Here is a 20,475-nt window from a genome sequence, read left to right as displayed (position 1 = left end):
TGTCCTCCAGTGTTAGGATTTTAGAGACACACCACTGCAACCAGCTCTTTACATGGGTGCTTGAGATCGAATTCAGATTCTCTAGCTTTGTGTAGCAAGCACTTTTTCCAACAAAATCATCTCTCCAGTCTCTAGCCCTTGGCTTTGAAGATATGAGTCTCACTATGTCATCCAGGTTGGCTTGGCAACATAATCTTTCTACTTTAGTCTCTTGGGTACTGGGACAATAGAAATGCACAGTCATACCAGCCTCCACACACTTATCTGCAGAAAGTCACAGTGTTAGATAATGCTGCCCTGACAGTACTTGAACTGAAGGTTCTTGTGGAGAACCACTATTTCTCCTGCTCCAGTTCCTGCAGTGTACTTACTTGACTCTCTAAATCCTAAAGACTAGTCTTCTACCTTGACACTGCTTCTCTGAGCTCTGGTCCTACCTCCATCTGTGATCTTTCATCCTTGCTCCAGCATTTCTGGCTCTCCTTCCCTATAACACAGTCTCCTGGGGTCTGAACCTAAAACACTATAGGTTCTTTAAAACAGTTCTTAATCACTGATCTCCCTCACCCAGGAAAGGGAATTCTTGGTGCTTGCTAGTTCTGCACATCAGTCTCTGAGTTATTCTCTGAGTCTTCACATGCTCAGCCATCTCCTAGCTGTCAACAGTGGTGGAGGAAGTGAGTCAGATCCTGCTGCTGACTCACTTAGTGACATTTCTGTGGGCCACCAGACACAAAGGCAATCTGATAAAGGCGAGTGTTCTGCAGTGCCATAATGACAGCATTCACCTCCCTGTTTCTAATAGCACTGTACAATTGTTGGCCCCATAGCCTGCTTGTGAGGCAATAATTAAAACTACTTAAATTAGCCTCCCCATCCATCCTACACACAGGACTAAGGAAACCTCTTTTGACCTTTCATCCTTTCCATGGTCCCTTGCTAACTCCTTGTACTGGCATGGATTTCTGAGTGAGCTGATGCTTTGTGCATGTTTTTCTAAGCTGCTTTCATTTTCTATGAAAATCATGACTATGTTCAACCATGGAATTTACTATCCTTAAAAGAAGCTTAGAATATGGACAAATATTACTTCCTGATGTAGACACAGGCTTGTTCCTGAGGAGAATGGGGGAAGCCAGCCCCCTTTCATCTCTGTGGATAGGAGGAGGAAACTAGAAGTTGGAAGAGCTTTAAAGGGCTTTCTTGGAAACACACCAGGATGCACAGGAGAGTAGGGTGTGCCAGGTACAGGGCTTCTGTGGTTAGCTATACCATGTGAATCCATCCTGTGTACAGGCCAATTAAGAACTAACTATACCCACATCCTTCAGTGTAGGACATGAGGTGCCAAGAGGACCAATGGGCCTACAGGGGTAAAGGGGAGGACAAACTATACTGTTCCTTCACCACCCAAAATAAATGGTAAGAATCACTCACCAAAGGGCATCATTCTGTTTAGAGATCAAACAGGCTTCTTGATCAGCAGTGAAGCCTAGTTCCTGACAAGAGTGAGCCAGATACAACATTACCCACCACACGGACTTCAGGCCTCTTTCCCTTGCCATAATGTTGATCCCCCTGCCCCACACAAACATTAATTGGACATATTCAAAGAGTAAGAATAAAACAAGAGTCCCTCAAAAGAACTTTTAAGCCAAAGACACTCCATTAAAGTTTAAATTCTATTCTTTTCCTTCATCTACATACTTCAGTACTGAAGATGACTTATTGGTGACTTGCTATCTTTTCTGCCCTTGTAGATAAGAGAGACAAAGCTCTTAATATAGTCAATCAGGTATAGCTATCTGGGATAAAATTGGCAACTGTCAATACAAAGGAGGAGATACAGAAGATAATCCACACTCAGCAAACAAAGGCAGCTGTGCAAACAGCACCCTGCTCTGGATGTGACTGTGGCCATAATGGAGGACAAAACTGGGATTCATGATGTCAGTGAGTCATGAAAACAGTGGTTTTTAGGGCTTATAAAAAATAATAAACCTAACAAGGCACATTGTTTGGGCTGCTTCTGTAGCTTCTTAAGCCATGTGTATGATTGCCCAGCCCTTTCAGGAACCTGGGACCTGAATATTGTATTTTAGTTTTTAATTTAGATCAGCTTCAATTATTTACTCTTACCTGATTGAAACTAGAGATTTTGATATAAGCAAAGATCACATCTTTTACCATATTGTTGCAGGTATCACCTCTGCTTTGTGTATCCTACCATGTTTAGACACTACTAAATCAAAGACTAGATGTTACTTATCATTAAATAGTTAAAAGTCTAAAAGCTCCAAAATGCTTGGTTATAGTCTACATCTGTTGACCTAAAGTGAACAGAGAAGTAAATTAAGAAGTCTTACTTGATGGTCCTTCTAACTTAAAAATTCTTGAAATACTTAGACCTTGTCAAATTGCTTATTAATACAGATGTAATTTTTCCCCCAGCTAATGATTAAAATCACTTAGAATTTGAACTTTCTTCCCTCTGTGTGTCTAGAAAGTGTGGAAGCTGGAGATTTTTTATACACCTAGGAAAATAAAAAATACAAAAAGGAGTTTAAATATGCCCACAATGATACTTACTGCTACTTAATGAACAAGTTCTTTTCCAATGAAATGTCCCTTAATGACATGTTAAATGTCATTTATATTTGGTCCCTGTACTGCAACTGCACCAGAATGGAAGGAAACAGTATATTCCCCATATGTTCATTTTCCTAATAGCTTATCTTGGAAAGAGGAAGGCAAATTTGGGAGCTTAGAAGAAAGTTCCCCTGGGAGTTTTCTTTGTCCTGTTTCAGTATGTATGGACTCTCAGACTCTGGTTTGGTATAACTTCTATTTGTGGGTCACTTTGTTCTTGAGTCATGATCACACTACGAATTTCCAAAAACAGTTTCTAATAGGGCCAACTACTAGTTAATTGTAGAGAATAGCTCAATTATCATAATATGTTAGGACTAGAGCTAATTTCGGTCTAAATGGTCTTATTTTTCTAGAATAAGAAAGTGAGCCAAGTTCTTACAATTTCATATTTTTCTTCATTACATCTTTCTGGGTTGGAGCTCAATCATGAGATGAATCATCCATAAACTGACCCCCAGCAAGTAGCAGATTAGAAGTCATTACTGTTGCCTTTCATTTGCTTCCAGGCTTATCTTCAAGGAAAGAGGTCAGCTCTTGACAGCACCACAGGATATTTCTAGGCTGCCTTTTTGCTGCTAACCTCCAGCACAAGGTGCTCTATACAGTTTTTACTAAAATTCTATAGATTGCTTGTCTCATATGTTAGATGTAAAAATATATGTCTTGATTCTTCTCTATTTTATTAATACAATTGCCACTCTTAGACAAACATCACAATTAGGAAAAGTCCTAATTCATGTGTTTTCACAATAACTTGGACTTTATGATTTTCATAAGACTTCCAAAGCATGTTTGTTTTTGTCAATCAGTTCTAAGAAGAAACAAATTGTGTGTGTGTGTGTGTGTGTGTGTGTGTGTGTGTGTGTGTGTGTGTATACAACATATCAACTGCACCAGCTAATTGGGGAGGAAATTTTAATCTCTGTCATATCAATGGTAGTTTTTTGTTTTTGTTTTTAAGAATGTCATCTTTGAACTGTAGTCTATAAAAATTACAATCTGGAAGACAGGGAGAGGGCATTCAGACAGCATAATTTATAGAGTAGTTTAGGTACTACATGCAATTATTTGGGGTGTAACTGTTTCTCAGTGGCTCATTTTTCAATGTGTGACATTGAAACATAGTAGAATCTGTTAAGAAGGGGAGTCTAGTAGGAGGTTCTAAGCTCACTGAAATATTCCCTTGAAGGGAACACTTCTTCCTTTTCATTTCTGGTTCACAAGGTGAGCGTTATGCTACACTGGGTATCCTATCATGATATGCTGCCCCTCTGTAGATACAAAAGTAGCAGGGACAACCAATTATGGGCTAAAATTTACAAAGCTATGAATAACCATAAGCCTTTTGTCTTTAGAAGATGATTACCTCAGATGTTCATCAGAGTAATGGAAAAAATACATCTCTTACAGATTTTTAAATCTTTCACAAGAAGACACAAAACATTTTTTAAGAAATGAAGGAAGTTGGCATGCTCTGAGAATGCTATCTCTTATGTTGCATGTTCCTAATTAGTATTATGTCACAATGAACTCTAAAATATCATTAAGAGCATAAGGTAGAACTCTACAGATAAAAATCTAAGTATATCTACACTAGTCAAATTCCCAGAGCTAAATGGAAGTGAAGGCAATGGGTGCCATAAATCACGAATCCAATATTCTGTAAGGAGGATTCCTATCCAGAATGTCTAATTATTAAGGTACCTTCTCCTAGTGCTAACATATGCATCCATAGCATATTCCTTTTTAATCATTACAATATAAAATACTACAAAATTAATGGCTAAAAGCAAATTTTAACTTCTGGGCCAGTGAGATGGCTTAACAGGTAAAGTCAACTGTCACCAAGCCAGAGGACCCAGATTCAATCAATAGGACAACATGGTAAGAAAAAAAACACATCTTGCAAGTTGTCTTCAAGCTTCCATATGCATGTGCCTCCCACCACACTAAATGTAATTTAAAAAAAAAAATTTCTTGAATTCAAGAAAATGACACAAATCTCATTGAGTCAAAGCCAAGGTATCTGAAGGATCACAATCATTTATGGATATTGCAAGGGAGGGTCCTTCTCTCCATTCTTTCTTCTAGAGGCCACTCATGTATTCACATTCCTTAACTCGAGTGCCTTATGTTGTTTTCAAAGCTAGAAAAAGCAGATGGGAGTCTTTATGAAATCTCTGATTGTCTTCTGTCATGAAATCTCTGTGACCTCAGAGGGAAAGCTGCCTGGCTTCCAATGATCTATGATTACATTCAAACAATCTGACTAATTCTATTACCCCCATCTCAAATCACAGACCCTTAGCCACATCCTCAATGTCCATTTTCCAATATCAGGAAAATATTTGTACATGCCAGTGATTAGGAATAGGACTTCCTAGGGGTATTAGATCAGCTGCCACACTGGATTATCTATCTTAGAATTGGGAAATTCTCCCTATAGCATTCTTGGGTTGGGTATGGGTTTTGCACAGGCTTCCCACTTGAGGTGATAGAAAATATTTTGATTTTTACACAGGAAAAATGTTAGGAGAAGAGACTTTGGTTGTCTAAAATATCATCTGCCTCTGAACAATCATCCATTATCTTAGTATGACAGACTTGTGATTCAGACCCAGTTATTTTCTATCAAGAGTCATCAAAGTAGTTTTTAAAAATAGATGATGTTAGAATAGAAAGATGCCTCAGAGGGGTTTCCATTACAGGACTTTTAGCAACATTACAGTGGAGGTAAGCTTATGAAAAGCTGGAGATGGAGGTGGGTGAGGTTAAATGAAAGAAGAGAGTTTGCCTGTACTTGAGAGTCTATATGGATTGTCACACCACAATTTCCTTATTTAAAAAAAAAAAAAAAAACCTAGCCACAGCCAAAAGTTTTCAGGCCACATAACATATGACATTACTTCCTTGACTCCTCACATGACTAGCCACAAGTGACTAGATTGAAATTCCTTTTTAAAAAAATGCATGGCATATAAATCCATTTACCAACTTTTTGCAATAAAATAAAAAATAAAATGGAACTGAAAGGATACAATGAAAAGAATAGCATAGAATCAGCATTCCTTGATATAATAAAGGTCAGCCTTGATCCATGGACTTTTTATTTCAGAATCCATGCAGAAGTATTGGCATGTGTGTGTTACCCTCTTAGTATGCTGTGTTCATGAATAAATATTAGATTAATTATGTAATTATTACCTTTCCATAGACAAACTGAAAAATATATAGCTAGATAGTAATATCATGAAATCATCTAACATGTGAACTATGCCATGTTAGGATGTTTTTATATTAAGTAATAACCCACTAATTAAACAATCAATTTTTTTTTCTCTTTATCACACAAATGAATTTTTTCAAATAGAGGTAGGTATAGGCAAGGGAACACTGAAAAACCCTGATTAACATCTTGACAAGATGAAAGATGTCACAAGCTCATCAAAAGCTTCAGTAATATTCAGAGACTGTTGAAGTAGAAGCAATAGAGTGGGAATAGGTGATTGGCCACAGCACAAAAAGGCCACGAAGCAGAATGAGAGAGAGGCTGGTCGCAGGAATGGCAAAACTACAGAAAGGAATGCTGCACAATCATTTACAAGGGCAAGGATTTATTGAATGTGAGCTGTCGCTTTGTGTTCGACAAAACGTTCTTGGTTGTTGACAGTGTACAAGAGATTGTTTTAAGACCAGAGCATACTGCACTAGAGGAAACAGATACAAACACAAAACGTGCTATTTCCTTAATCATGTGGAAGTTCTTCCTCAGTGATTACACAAACATGGTGGGTAACATTCTGTGCTTCCACACTTTGTCTTCTGTCTTTTCCATATATCTTCAACACTCTGATTCTTATAGCAAAAAAGACTTAACTGACGGTGTCAAAGCTAAAAGTTGGTCACATAGAGTTTTGACTACCACTGGTTCCCAGTGTAGAGAGGTCTCACTCTGGTGGGGAGGAAGTGAGAGCTTTCCTTTGCTTTCAGGTATTGTTGGGGACAGCAAAAGAAGGGTCATCCAGTAATTAAATACAATAAAAGTTCTGTCATTTTCTTCATTGTTTGGTACAAGTTTCATTCATATATATCATTTATTATCCAAATAAATTATCTTTAGAAAAAGCTAACGACTACAGGTAAGTTAAAATTACCCAGCCAGTTTGTTAGCAGGCATTTCCTTCTCAATTTGTTAGAAATTTCCAATGTTCATTGTACATCTTTCTTTCACCTGAGTCCTTCCCAGCCACTTATCTTCTGCCTCCTCCATTATACAGAAGCCAATTTTTACATTAGTTTCAAGTAAGCTTTATTATTTATGTGGCTCATTCTTGCCATCTTTTTCAAAAATTGGTCATCTTATTTTTTTATCAGTGTATTAGTCAGGGTTCTTCAAAGGAACAGAACTTATAGGACTAATATATGTATAATAAGAAGGGATTATTAGAGTGGCTTACAGCTTACAGGCTATGGCCTGGCTAGCCCCAACAATGGCTGTCTCTTAATAGAAAGGCCAAGAATCTGGCAGTTGTCAGTGCCCATGTCACAGCTGGCCTTCAGTCTATATTGGTATCCTGAAGAAGTCAATAGCCTCAGCAGAAAGATAAATGAAATTGCCAACAGGAGTGAGGGCAAGAAGGCAAAAGTAAAAGTGTCCTTCTTCTGCATCCTTTTATGGCTGACACCAGAAGATGTGGCCCAGATTTAGGATGGGTTTTCCCACCTCAAATAATCCACCAAGAACAATTTCTCACAGATGTGCCCGGCTGCTTGCATTTTAATTAATTCCAGATGTAATCAGGTAAACAGAATAGCCATCACAATTTCCATAGAGTGTTTTTATAAAATAATGAGTTTTATTACGATTTTTAGGAATGCATATAAAATATACTTTGATAATATAACCAACTATATTACCTTAGAAAGAAAATTATCACATATTTTCTCTTATACATGAGATCTTTCTGTGTCTGTGTGAGTGAATAACAGTTGTACATAGGTATATGCAGAGACCAAAAGAAGACATCAACTCTTTGGTCCTGAACTTACATATGGTTGTAAGCCACTGGAAACAGGTGCTAACAACCAACCTCTGATCCTCTGGAAGAACAGCATGTGCTCTTACCCATTAGCCCCAATTATCTCATTAGCCCCAATTTAAAAATTTAAAGATCAAAATCAATGTTTGAAACACATATATGATAAGTTGGGGCTTTTATAATGAATGTGACTAACAGTTTCATTATATTAAAGATCCAATTTCAAATGTCTAATTCTAAAAGTAGAAAGAGTACTATTCACATTAATTTATCTGAGTAGTCAAATTACTTTCAACATTCCATAGCATTTTAATTCATTAAATTCGTAAAGACACCTAATGAATGAATTTTGTTACTTTTTAAGGTATTAACTTCTTGAAGACATCTAATGAGTGAATTTTGTTATTACTACATGGAAGTCATGTGTTCCCATTATCTGTATCTATAAAATAGACATTATCTGAATCTAGAAAACAGACTTGCTCTTATCATATCCATCCTTAAAAACTATACTAAGACTATAATTTCTTGGAAATTCCTAATTTCTTGGGAATTGTTCTGGTCACTAACTTTTAATGGTGCCAGCATGATTCTTAGATATCTGTAAAGATCATGAAGATAATTAGAAACACTGTCATAGAGACTTCAAGGGAAGATTTTTTTTTAAATTCATTTCTTTTTATTTCTAATTTTTAAACTAATAATTTGGTGCCCATATCAACTTTGTAAGATGTGTAATTCATTTTTTTCTTTTGAGATTATAATTTACTTATAACAATTTTTCTTTCTAAAGGGAAGATTCTTACTATTGAATGGTTATCTATAACTTCTTTGTACTGAAGACTACCTTTAAAATATGAACAGCATATATTTGTTGAAGTTCTAGGGTAAAAAGTAACATCTTCTCCCGTATTACAGGGGTCATGACTGCCACAGGTCACTGAGGAAAACAACAACAAAACTCATGCCTGATACAGAATCCTTTCAAACTCTAGACCCAAAGCTCATAGAACACTGTTTAGATCACATGAAGAATATCCAGTCATGCAGAAGTGTGAGTAGACACAATTGAAGCATGACCTCACGGTAATGACCCAGGGGAAATCTGCAGTGCCTACCATTCTGACCATTGTGTGTAGCATTCTATCCCCAGCTGAATCTAGGACAGGACTCTTCAGGAATGAGGCTACACTTTCAGGCAGGGTAGGTGGGTGAATTCTCTTATGACCACAAATCACACTTAAAGGCATAGAAATTTGGAACATGAACTTTTTGACTTTTATATATTGTACTTTAGAAAGGAATTTCATTTATTGTGATCCATTTTAGGGGAATGAACTTCTAGTTTCTATAGTCTGCTTAAGAGAGAACTGAAAGAGAGAAAACAAGGGTGAGAGAAGGCCAACTCTTAAAAGAGATCTGCCTTTTAAGACTCTCCTACCTTCTGCAAATCAGCATTCTCAATAAGAGAAGGGCCCATGCTTTTAGGTGTGATAATCTGAGATAGGAAACAGACATTGTGCAACATTGTCCTGGTACAACTCAAAGGACCCAAAATGTCTTCTCAGTAGATGCAATGAACTAGACACATGTTTATCATGGTTCTAATTTTATCAGCTATAACATGGTGATATTTGATACCACCTTCTTTCTAGAATCCCCAGTATACCAACACTCCATAAGTTATTCTGTATATTTTAAAATAAATATTTTGTATAAATGGCTTAAAGTACTACTTAGTAAGGGGGGACTATAAAAAGTATTTAAAATATTTTAGAGAAATGCTTCAGGATTCCAAAGAAGAAATTAAACAGAGAACAGTCCCTTTCATTTTTACTACTGAGCTGATGAAAGTAAGAGTTCTGAAATATGAAAGAGCCCTGGGACTCATTTGGATGTGTTTGTTTTGCCAAAAAGCAAGCCACACAATATAAAAGATTTCTCCACAAATTTAAGACTCTTACAAAAGCAGTTTGTGGTACCACCACACTATTTCCTTTCATATTTATGCTGTTGATATTGATTTGTCCTTTGATCCTTTTCCTGGCAGACTTCACTCTACATGTTGGGGTTGCAATGACATATCAGACTTTAAAAGGTGCAAACATGATTTCCAAAGAATCACTCTCTGCAGTGTTCAGGATTTAGAATCAGACTGGTACCTGGGTAATCTAGTAGAGTAGATGGCTTCTGTTTCACACAAAAGTCAGCAACTTGTGTGCTTATATTGCTGTGGAAAGATTATAGGAGGATGAAAAAAATCAGACCTTCACAGACTAATGTATGACCCACTGAGTAACAGGGTGGTCCTCTCTGTATTTACCTCTATCCTTCTTCTTCCAAGTGAACACAGCTTCTAGTGCTTTTATTGAGATTAGATTGCCCCAGAAAGCAAATCTCCTTACATAAGTCCACAGAACCAAGTGGTCATTAGAATCTAATTGTTTGTATGAACATTGTTATCTCCATGCCCTGAGAGTTAAGGAAATTTTGTTGGCTAGTTTATGAATCCAATCTCTAATTCAGCTACTGTTTCTTTGAGAAGCAACATTTAGTTTCCAAAAGAATTAACAAACACACAAAAGATGATACAGATTATTAAAAGCATATATAACTTGAATCATAATAATATGAATAATAGGGTAAAGTTTAAAAAGTTCAAGTATTTAGTCAATATTTCCAACCATTCTTCAAGTGCTTGTGAATGTTCTCAACACTGCATAGTCAAAAAAGCAAGTGAAGCAAAAATCCAAACACCCGGATTCCTACTCTAGTTTTTCCAGATATTAAGCTACACAATGTTGATATAAGACATTTAATCTGAGCCAAGCACTCCCTGGCTGGAAATGAGCATAATCTCTGCTTTGTCACATCTAATGGTTGTAAGGCTTAAACTTCCAAATCAAACAAGTGCAGCCTTGGATTTTACCTTCTCCATTCAGCATATTGTTGAATCTCTGTGTGTCAGTTTCTAACTTTTCACAGACTGAAGGAATGTTTGAGTAATATATACTTAATAATTGCTTGACTTATAAAAAGCTTCAGCTATTATAAAAAATAATGATGAAATGACTCCTAATGACATTCTGCTGTATTTATTAGGTCAGTGCTTTGTTCAACCATCATCAGAAAAGCCTCCTCCAGCAGCAGATGAACAAATACAGAGACCCACAGCCAGACTTTACACAAAGAGTGAGAGACCACAGAGCACTCAGCCCTAAATTGGATGTCAGAAGGAAAGAATGACGCTAAGAAAACAAGGCCCTCTAAATCAACATGATCAAGACTCATATGAACTCACAGAGACTGAAGCAGCATGCACAGGGCCTGCATAGATCTGCAAAGTTCTTGGTATATATATTATGACTTCCAGTTTAGTGTTTTTATGGGATTCCTGAGTGTGTAGATGAGTAGGTCTCTGTTTATTTATGCCACCTCTTGGGCTTTTTCCCTTCTGTTTGTTTTCTCCAACTTCAGTAGGATAGTTTTTGTTTTATCTTATGTTTTAATTTGTTATATTTCATTATTATTTCTTAGAAGCCTATTCTATTCTAAGAGAGATAGAGAGGGAGTAGATCCAGATGGGAGGGGAGGTACAGAGAAACTGGAATGAATAGAGTGAGGGCAAATCATAGTCAGGATATATTCTGTGAGATAATATTCTATTTTCAATAAAAGAAAAAAAGAAAAAGAAAAAATACATATGGATGGTATGACCAGTGAGATGGCTTAACAGGCAATGGCTTCTGCTATCAAGCATGTACATGTGATGGGGACATATGAACTGGGCCCAGGCTACTTTCTCTTTGTACTCTATTCCATTGCAAGGTTAGTATTTAATAAAGGCTTACTCTACATTGATTATAACAGTCAATATATTAACCATTATCAAATGTGACTCATGACAAAGCCCTAGATACCTCATATTTTTATAGGCAGTGCAACTTCCGGGGGCACAACTTATACTCAGTACTACCAAATGCCACTCAGACACTGGAGAAATCCCTTTATCCATTTGACATGAATATTTTCATTTAATCCTCTTAATATCCTACAAAATAGTACTTCTCACACCTTCCACTTATATGTGAACAAGGTAAGTTTGTCCAAGGTTGCACATCTAGCCAAAGAGTCAAGATTCTACTCCTGGTATCTTTATTTCCAGAACTTCCCAAGGTATCCATAAATAGTCATGTACAACTTGTTTTAAGAAGAAAGTCAGATCAAAAGTTGACAATGAGAATAGCTTGCATCTTTATTTGGTAAAGCAAATTGATATAGCAGCTTCCTCTACAATATATATGTCAACACAGACCTGCACAGACACCCTCAAATCTGTTGTGCAGACACACCCTGACATTTCCAGTCATAAATCACTACAGAATTTAGTTTCTTTCTTTCACAGATTAGAAGGAAACAAGTGATCAAAACCATCCAGAGGTCAGAACCTTTGGAGTGTCTATGGATGACTTACCTTTGAAGTCACAGTTGCCTTTCTGAGGAGTGTGGCTTATGCTCAGTTCATGGGTTTCTCTTCTGTAAGAATTACCATGATGAAGTAATCTGTTTCCCTTTCTCTTCATAAGGCTGCTGAGGAGCCAATACAGGCCTCTGTCCTGCCTGGAATCACACACACACAAAAAAAAATTTATCTATGCCACTGGCTAGGTTGTCTTCTTGCTTTTTATACTTATAAAATGCTTTGGTGTACCTGAGACAAACAAAAGTATTATTGCTAGATTTGGAGCAAAGTTTTACTATGAGTGACTGCTTATTGAAGAGGCAATGAAAAATCCTAGAAGGCCGAGTTACTGAATGTACACAGGAAGGTAAGGCCTTTTTCAGTCCCTTTATTTGAAGAAAATTGAATGAAAAACTGGGGAAGTAGTTTTCAATAAATGCTTATTGTTAAAGCCAAACACTATGTATCCTTCTAGCTTACTCACATGGATAGAGATGGGTATGTGATAGAATTCTCTCTCCCTCCCCCTCCTCTCTCTCTGCCTCATGAGACTCCTTTGTAAAGTGGAAATAATAAATCTACCTGCCTTGAAAGACTCTTGCTAAAAGTAAATGACTAACACTATTAAAGTGCTTAGCATGAATGACTCACAGCTATTTGAAAATTACCCTATAATTAAATATCAGTGTTTACTTGAAAATGTACACAGGCTTTGATTCTTTTTTCTTCCTCTCTTAATATTGTGTAAGGTTCTCACAAAGCCAATAGACAAGGAACCCACAACAATTAACCAAACATTAGTGAATCCTTTCAAGAAAAGCACTAAGTTATCCCTAAAGACAAATATTCCTGAAATCATTCATGAATAAATGGCCAAAGTTCTAGAAGCTCAAGTGATTTCTGAAATAGGAAGATAAAAATCTTATGCTATAGCAAAAATAAAAAAGTATATGAGAAAAAGAAAGATAAAACAGCTTATTCAGAGGGAGAGAGAAATAAAGAGTTTTAGAAAACAAAAAGAACAAAATGTCATGAAGGAGATTAAAAGGAGACAGCTTTTCAAAAGCTTTTCCTTAATGTATGTATTAAATATTTATCAATAGAGAGATAGCCATACTTGCCCATGGTTTCCTCAGTTGTGGATTCAACTAGGCAAAGATAGGATACAGTTATATTGCATCATAACTGAACATGTGCAGATTTTTATTTCTTAACTATCATTCTCTAAATAATGTAACTACTATCTATACATTATTGACTTTGTTCAAGGTATTATAAATAACCATGAAATGGTTTAAAGTATACAGGAGAATATCTTCAAGTTATCTACAAATATTCTGGAATGTTATACAAGATATTTGTATATCTATATCAAATACTTTGGTATCTATATGGATCATGGAATCAATCCTCTGCAGACTCCATGAGATTGATGAGTGGATAATGTGGATGGATCTCTGGACAAATAAAGTGATAAACATGTTCTTTAAGAAATCACAATACCATAATGGCTAAGTATTAACAAAATTTGTGGAAAGAAAAAGAAGCACAAAAAGGAAACAATTCAGTCTGTGTGGGTAGGGCATGGCTAACAGGCAACTTTTAACTGACTTAGGGGCTACATTTCATGAGCTATGAATAATAAATGAAAAATGGTGGGTGAGGCTGCTTCTCTTTCATTCAAGTTATATTGTGATAATGAGGGGGGTCTTACATAGTCTACATGTCTGAGCTTAGAGCACAACAGTCATAAAAAGCTTCCCTTGCTCAGTACAGAGGCCTAAAAGTTCATATTCTCCCCTGTCCCCATGACCATTCATTTCAGAATGAAAAGTAGAATGGTTGGAGGAAATTGCTGAACATCAGTTCACTTCTGCCTAGGTATAAAGGTAGAAATGAGCACAAGAGGAACTCCAGAACCCAACACCTATCATCTTGAAACCCCTCAAAAGTAAGACGTCTTCCTCCCCTGAAATCCCAGACCAATCTAGTTGTTTTCTCATTCCGTCAAAGTGGTCACATGCTCATTCTTTGTGGTCACTAGTCACTATAGTCAGAAGTAATGTGATGGACCATTTACTCTACCCTAGTCAAGAGCTCTTGCCTAGAAAAGTGTTAATGCCCTGGGCTGAGAAGGGGAAAGTGGCAAGCTGTCAGGTAAGGTAGAAATGAAAGAGTGCTGAGAGGCAATGGCTCCTACATATGCACTCTAGATGGAAAAGAAACCAGAATTCTGGGCATGTTTCAGGGTAACATAAAAATAAATTGGAATATACTAATTATATGAAAGCCTGTCCTTGAGAGATAAGGAAAACATAACTATATCAAAGAACTAAAGATGCTATGGGGTAGCAGGTTTGACAGAGAAAGGATACTAGAACGTGTGTGGATGTGAAAGACTCCAATACAAGCTGAGCTTCTGGTTAAAAAAAAAAAAAAAAACATATTATGATTCACCTAGAAATAGGGGCTTACATCTGCTTTTCTAACAAGTTACTGCTCATTTAGGATCTCATCTTAGTAATGAAGACCTTAGTTATTCATAGGGGTATCAAATAAAAGAATGAGATGGACAATGTGGCATAGAGAACTAAGGTGCAAATGAACAAGACCTGGATGGCTCTCCATTTTGACTTCTGGGAACTAGCTATTTCCCTAGCACAGATATGCAAGGCAGCCCCAGAAAGTGATGGAGCATGCTCTTTGAAGACCATGACAAGAATGTTCTGACCTGGGTTTCCTTTGTAATAATTATGATCCAGGGATGCTAAGACTGGCATCCTCTCTTTCTCCCCTGCTAGAGTTTTCATGTACAGCAGCTGTGCCCAGGCTCAGGATAAGTGACATAAAACGTGGCTGAATAGCTAGAGAATGCTCTGACATTGCAGTCTTAATAAGAACATGATTTGGAGAGTCAGAGAGGTGTGGAAAAAAAATACTAGATTCATGTCTGACCACCTAGCTGTCAACCACAGAATTTCAGTCACATTGAAGTGGTTTTCTCACAACTTAACTTTTAAGCAGCCTTGGAAATAATTATACTGAATTAATTAGAGATCAGAAAACCATACAAATTTTGCCAAGTAAGAAAGTGTCAGCACCCTAGAGAGACAGTAGTTTTTTAAAAAGTACCTTGTCAAAATGAGGAAGTAAATTTTCATTAGTGAAAAGAATATTTCTGCATTTCTTGACCTGACATAAAATCATATCATTTTTTTTCTGTAGCTGTTGACCTCACCAATGACTTTATGAAGCAATAATGAGAGGACTGTCATGCCAAATACTTTCAATAGAGTCTTTAATTGAAGATTCAGAATATCAGATAAAAATGTTCCCAGTGTGTCAATTTACTGTTGAAAACCACTCTTTTCCATTGTTTTGAGGCCTAAGATGTTTATCTTGTTACACTATTCTATGGAGAGTCATTAATTCTCTAGAAGCCATCCTCTGAAATCTTAAAAACTGCTCATTTTGAATGGATTTCCCCACTTACTCCCTTACAGCTCTTCAGTCCCTTTACTGTTCACCTCACTGTAATATAAACAACAACAACAAAAATGAATAGAAAGCATAGGAAAAGCTCCAAGACCCTCATTCATTCTCAACTCTGCAAATAACACCTTTAAAAAACAAATATTAGATAATAAATTCTTCCATTTTCCTCCCATTCTCTTATTTCCCAGGTCAGATTTTAGTCTTTTTTTCCCGACTTTTTTTTTTTTTTTTCCGTAATGTCTATATCTCACCTTCAACTCAACATATGTCATAGGGGTGCTCTCTCTCTCTCTCTCTCTCTCTCTCTCTCTCTCTCTCTCTCTCTCTCTCTGCTTTAGAATGGCTAGTTTATAAGCTCTAATGGGTATTTGTCCTTGTTTTGGGGTTATAAACCACAGTCTATAACATTACATAGTATTTTGTGTCATAGTATGTACTTACTTAGGCAAGAATACAACTCAGTGGTAGAACATTTGCCTGGCACGTGTAAGGTCTTAGGTTCCATTCTTAGTATCACAAACTAATAATATGCATTAAATATAGGAAGAAAGAAGGGATATTCTGCAAGCACCTTTAAAACACAATTTAACTTTAACTTTTATACATACCAATTTGAATGTATTTTGTTCCCTTCAAAATGAATATTGAAGTTTAACACCTATTGTGAGGTATCAAGAAGTTATAGATGCTTAATTCAAGTGTTCAGAACTGGAGCCTTTGGGAATGCTCATAACTGAATAAGACCATCAGGCTGTAGCTTCCATGTCTGAACACTGACAGCTCCATAAAAAGGAAAAGAGAGACGGACTGCAGGGCATGTGCATATACAAACATGTACACATGCAAGCTTCCATTCCTTGTCTTGCTGTTTCCCATGCCACTTTGGAGCTTGGTCAGTGAGGTAAATGCCAGATGCAGCACCTCATCCTGAAACCTCTAGAGCTAAGAACTAAACAAATTTCTTTACAAATTTACTCAATCTTTGATTATATTAACTGTAGTAAAGCATGCTATAGCACAGCACATTATAGTAGTAAGGTAAATAGACCAATATTCCAACCCTCTAACCAGTGCTTGACACAAAAAGGGCATTCTCAATCAATGCTGGTTGTATTAACAAACACCTGATCAGAGAGGTAACTGCAAACATTAATAATTTATTTTTAACATACACAGGAGACAGAAAATCATACATGTCAGGTAAACATCAAGGACTAGAAAGTCTTAAGTACTAAAGTCCAAGTATCCACCAACTACAAATACCTTTTTGAGTTCATGATATTTGAAAGGCTTTTCCCTTGTTCTTTCCAGGAACACCCTACAGATACTTCACTGAGAGTTCTGTCGAAATATTCTGGCAGAGAAAAGTTATCTCATTTTCCTCATAGTTTCTGGGAAGGCCATGAACAAAAGACATAGTCCTTGCAGTAGCCCCCTTTCTGCACGTACCCTTGACTGTTCAAGGTTCAGCCAGTTATTTATTGTCTGGGACTCCTCACCAACTTAGAGCTATGTGCATGGATCAACCTGCACTGCTGTGTTCAATAGCTTATCTGTTGTGGTCTTTGGCAACAACCCCAGGTAAAGCAGAAAGACTCAAGAACTGTGGTTTTTAGCAATTGGACTTCTCTCTAACTGATTAAGACCACTAGCCACACTCAGACAGTCCATGACTTGTATCCTGAAATTCACTACTTTTCACTTAAAATCTGATATGAACTCTATTCACTTCACATAGATGGATGTGTTTAAGAGATGAGACCTTGGCCCATTCCTGATCCCTTGATACATTTGTAAACATGAGTAAGACATTTAACACCTTTGGGGCTTCTGCCCACAATAGAAATACTATACTGTTTAGTTCATGGCATTTTTATTTTTATTAAATGAAATTCAATGAAATAAATTTAATAATTTTATGCAAAGTACTTAGCCAGGTGCCTAGATTATAATAAACTTTTGCTATTCATTGGCCATTATCTATTATTAACTTCATTTTTTTTTTCACTATAGGAGTAACCCTGAATTATTTGACACAAGCTTGTAGTGGAGGTAGAGGGATGTTGACATTGTGACTTGAAGCCATTCAGGATCTCTAAACAGCACAATTACTAGTTAGGTAAAAAATACAAATTTTATAGTGTATAATTCATGTTTGCATTGTAACATTTTGGGATACATAGAGATAATAAAGTGATTTCTATAGTGAGGTAAATTAACATATTTATTATTTCACCACAAGAACCACTAAAATCTACCCATGAAACAAAACCCCAAAGATATCATAATTTCATTAAGTCTGTGTAGTTACAACACTGGAGATGTTCATCCTACAGACATACTAATGTGCTTCTTTTGAGAAGCAACTCCCATTTATCTCTTCTCTGCCTGACTCACCAACTCAAGGCAAGCATTGTTTCATTCTCTGTTTCTGAATTTGTGCTATTTTCTTAAAATTAATGTTATGAGTGATAAGAAAAATGTTATGTGCATAGTGTATAAATACAGACACACACACACACACACACACACACACACACACACACACTGTTACAATAGAATGTTACTTATTCTTTAAAAAAACACACACACAAAAAAAAATCTTGCCATTTTCCAAAACATGCATGTGCCTGGAAGACATTATAACAAGTGAAATGAGCCAGATGCAAATATCATTACTCTTTCCAGAGACAACAAAAGATAGGAGTATCAATACTCTTCCTAATATCTTAATCTATTCTTCATGTGAAAGGGTAATACAGATAATCCATTGTAGCTGAAGTTTTTTTTCCAGACCAACCCAGGACTGCAGCCACTCAGATCCAAATAAACACACAGAGGCTTATATTAATTAAACCTGTATGGCCTAATGGTCCAGGCTTCTTGTTAACTAGATCTTACATCTTAAATTAACCCATTTCTATAAATCTATTCGTTGCCACATGGCTTGTGGCTTACCGGTATCTTTACATTTTGCTACTAGTGGTGGTGGAAGTGGCAGAGGCTGGCATCATCTCCTGACTCAGCCTTTCTGTTCCCAGAATTCTCCTCTCTCCTTGTCCTGCCTATACTTCCTGCATGGCTACTGGCCATCAGCACTTTATTTATTAACCAATCAGAGCAACACATTCATAGCATACAAAGCGATATCCACAACACTCCATTATAATACAAAATATATTATCTCATTACACTGTTTTGATTATCTACAACCATATTATAGATCTGTCAGTGTAATTGTTGCCTGACTCCCTTACTAGAATTTAAGTCTTATAAAAGTGAAGAAATTGACCATCTCATTTACAGCTACATCTTCAGGACATAGTAGCTTCTTAACAAATATTTATGGAATGAAACAATATTTGACACCTATAGAAACAGGTAGCATAGATGTATATGCACAACTCAGACTCAAGTGAAATCACTGGTGGAATCCAATATAAGCAACAAAGTCACATAGCACAAACTTAGCCTAGAGATCTAGGCTCTGAAATGAACTCTTAAAATCTAGGAGGAAATAGCATGACTATCACACAATCAAATAACACTCATCAGACTTGGATTGTTTTGTGGGTAGGATTCTGGAGGGATGGAGATGAGTAATGGAACTTGTAACCAGAGGTTTTTCTCTGTCCCACCACATCCTGCAGCCACTTTTAAACATTCACTCAAAGGCTTCTATTGATTACAAATGCTTGGCCAATAGCTCAGGCTTATTAGCTAGCTCTTACATTTAAATTAATCCATTTCTATTCATCTATGCATCACCACATGTCCTGTGGTTTACTAGTTCTTTCACATCTTGCTTCTTGGGCAGCTCCCAACATCTGCTCTAGCTCCACCCTTCTTCACCTCTGTCTTCAGTTTGAATATATTGCCTAACCTTATTCTGTCTCATCATTGACCAAACAGCTTTATTTACCAACCAATGAGAGCAAAACATATTCACAGCATACAGAAAGACATCCCACACCACTTTTCCCTTTCTGTCTAATCAAAAAGGAAGGTTTTCACTTTAATATAGTAAAATTACATATAGCAAAACAGTTATAAAGCAAGAATTACAGTTACAATATCTAATATATTTGTATTTGGCAAAATTAAAGAAAATACTCTATCATCAATCCTATCTTTGTGAGTCTAAAGTTTCATATCTAATTTACCTTTTATCATAACTAAGAAAAACTACAATAACTATCTAGTCTCCAACTCCATCACAGACCCTAGAAGGATATAATATTACCTGAGTAAACATGAAGTGCATTGCCAAAAAATTCCAAAACTCTAGAAATGACAGACATCTGGCTGCCTGGACAGTCACCCAAAATTCTTCTGTAACATCAAGGCATCCATCTTCAGCCTACAGGCCTAGAGTATATGGTAGACTCCTTAGTGAAGCAGGAAATTTGAAGGACTGTCCCACCTATTTTGGCAAAGTTCATCAGTTGTATTCCTCTGTGTCCTGCAGAATGTCCAGCATTTTCTTATGTGAAGCAGGAACATTGAAGGACCATCCTGCCATGTTTGGGCAAAGTTTAGCAGTCACTTTCCTGTAGGTCCTATATTTTCAGTTTATACAGTGTACTGTCAAGCAGTCTAGGCAAGAACAGTTTCTTTCCAAAATGGCTAGCCTTGTCACATTGAAAGCAAACTCCATAAGGAGTTTCTTCAATACCCATCACCCTTTTTGAAGTAATTGGTGCTTCCAGTAACAGATGTGTTTCACTGTCTAGAAGAGTCTAAGCTCTTAAAACATTTTAAATGACATATTATGTAGGTATTTGAAGTGTTTGAAGATCACCTATCTAATTGAAATATATCTTTGTA

General features: G+C 36.6%; 1 protein-coding gene across 1 annotated transcript in view; it reads right to left on the bottom strand.

Moving 5' to 3' along the window:
• The window catches only part of Macc1 (MET transcriptional regulator MACC1), an 89,483-nt gene extending 69,529 nt beyond the window's left edge, over positions 1 to 19,954 (bottom strand). Inside the window, exons 1-2 of the mRNA XM_036206402.1 lie at positions 19,892 to 19,954; positions 12,166 to 12,311 (exon numbers count right to left, since the gene is read on the bottom strand). The gene's annotated coding sequence lies outside the window, so the exon portion shown is untranslated. The remainder of the gene's footprint in view (positions 1 to 12,165; positions 12,312 to 19,891) is intronic.
• Positions 19,955 to 20,475: the final 521 nt, after the last annotated feature.

Source organism: Onychomys torridus, chromosome 14 (assembly GCF_903995425.1).
Source record: "Onychomys torridus chromosome 14, mOncTor1.1, whole genome shotgun sequence".
NCBI lineage: Eukaryota > Metazoa > Chordata > Mammalia > Rodentia > Cricetidae > Onychomys > Onychomys torridus.
The sequence above is the reverse complement of the archived record's forward strand: the minus strand, read 5'-3'. Positions and strand labels throughout refer to the sequence as shown.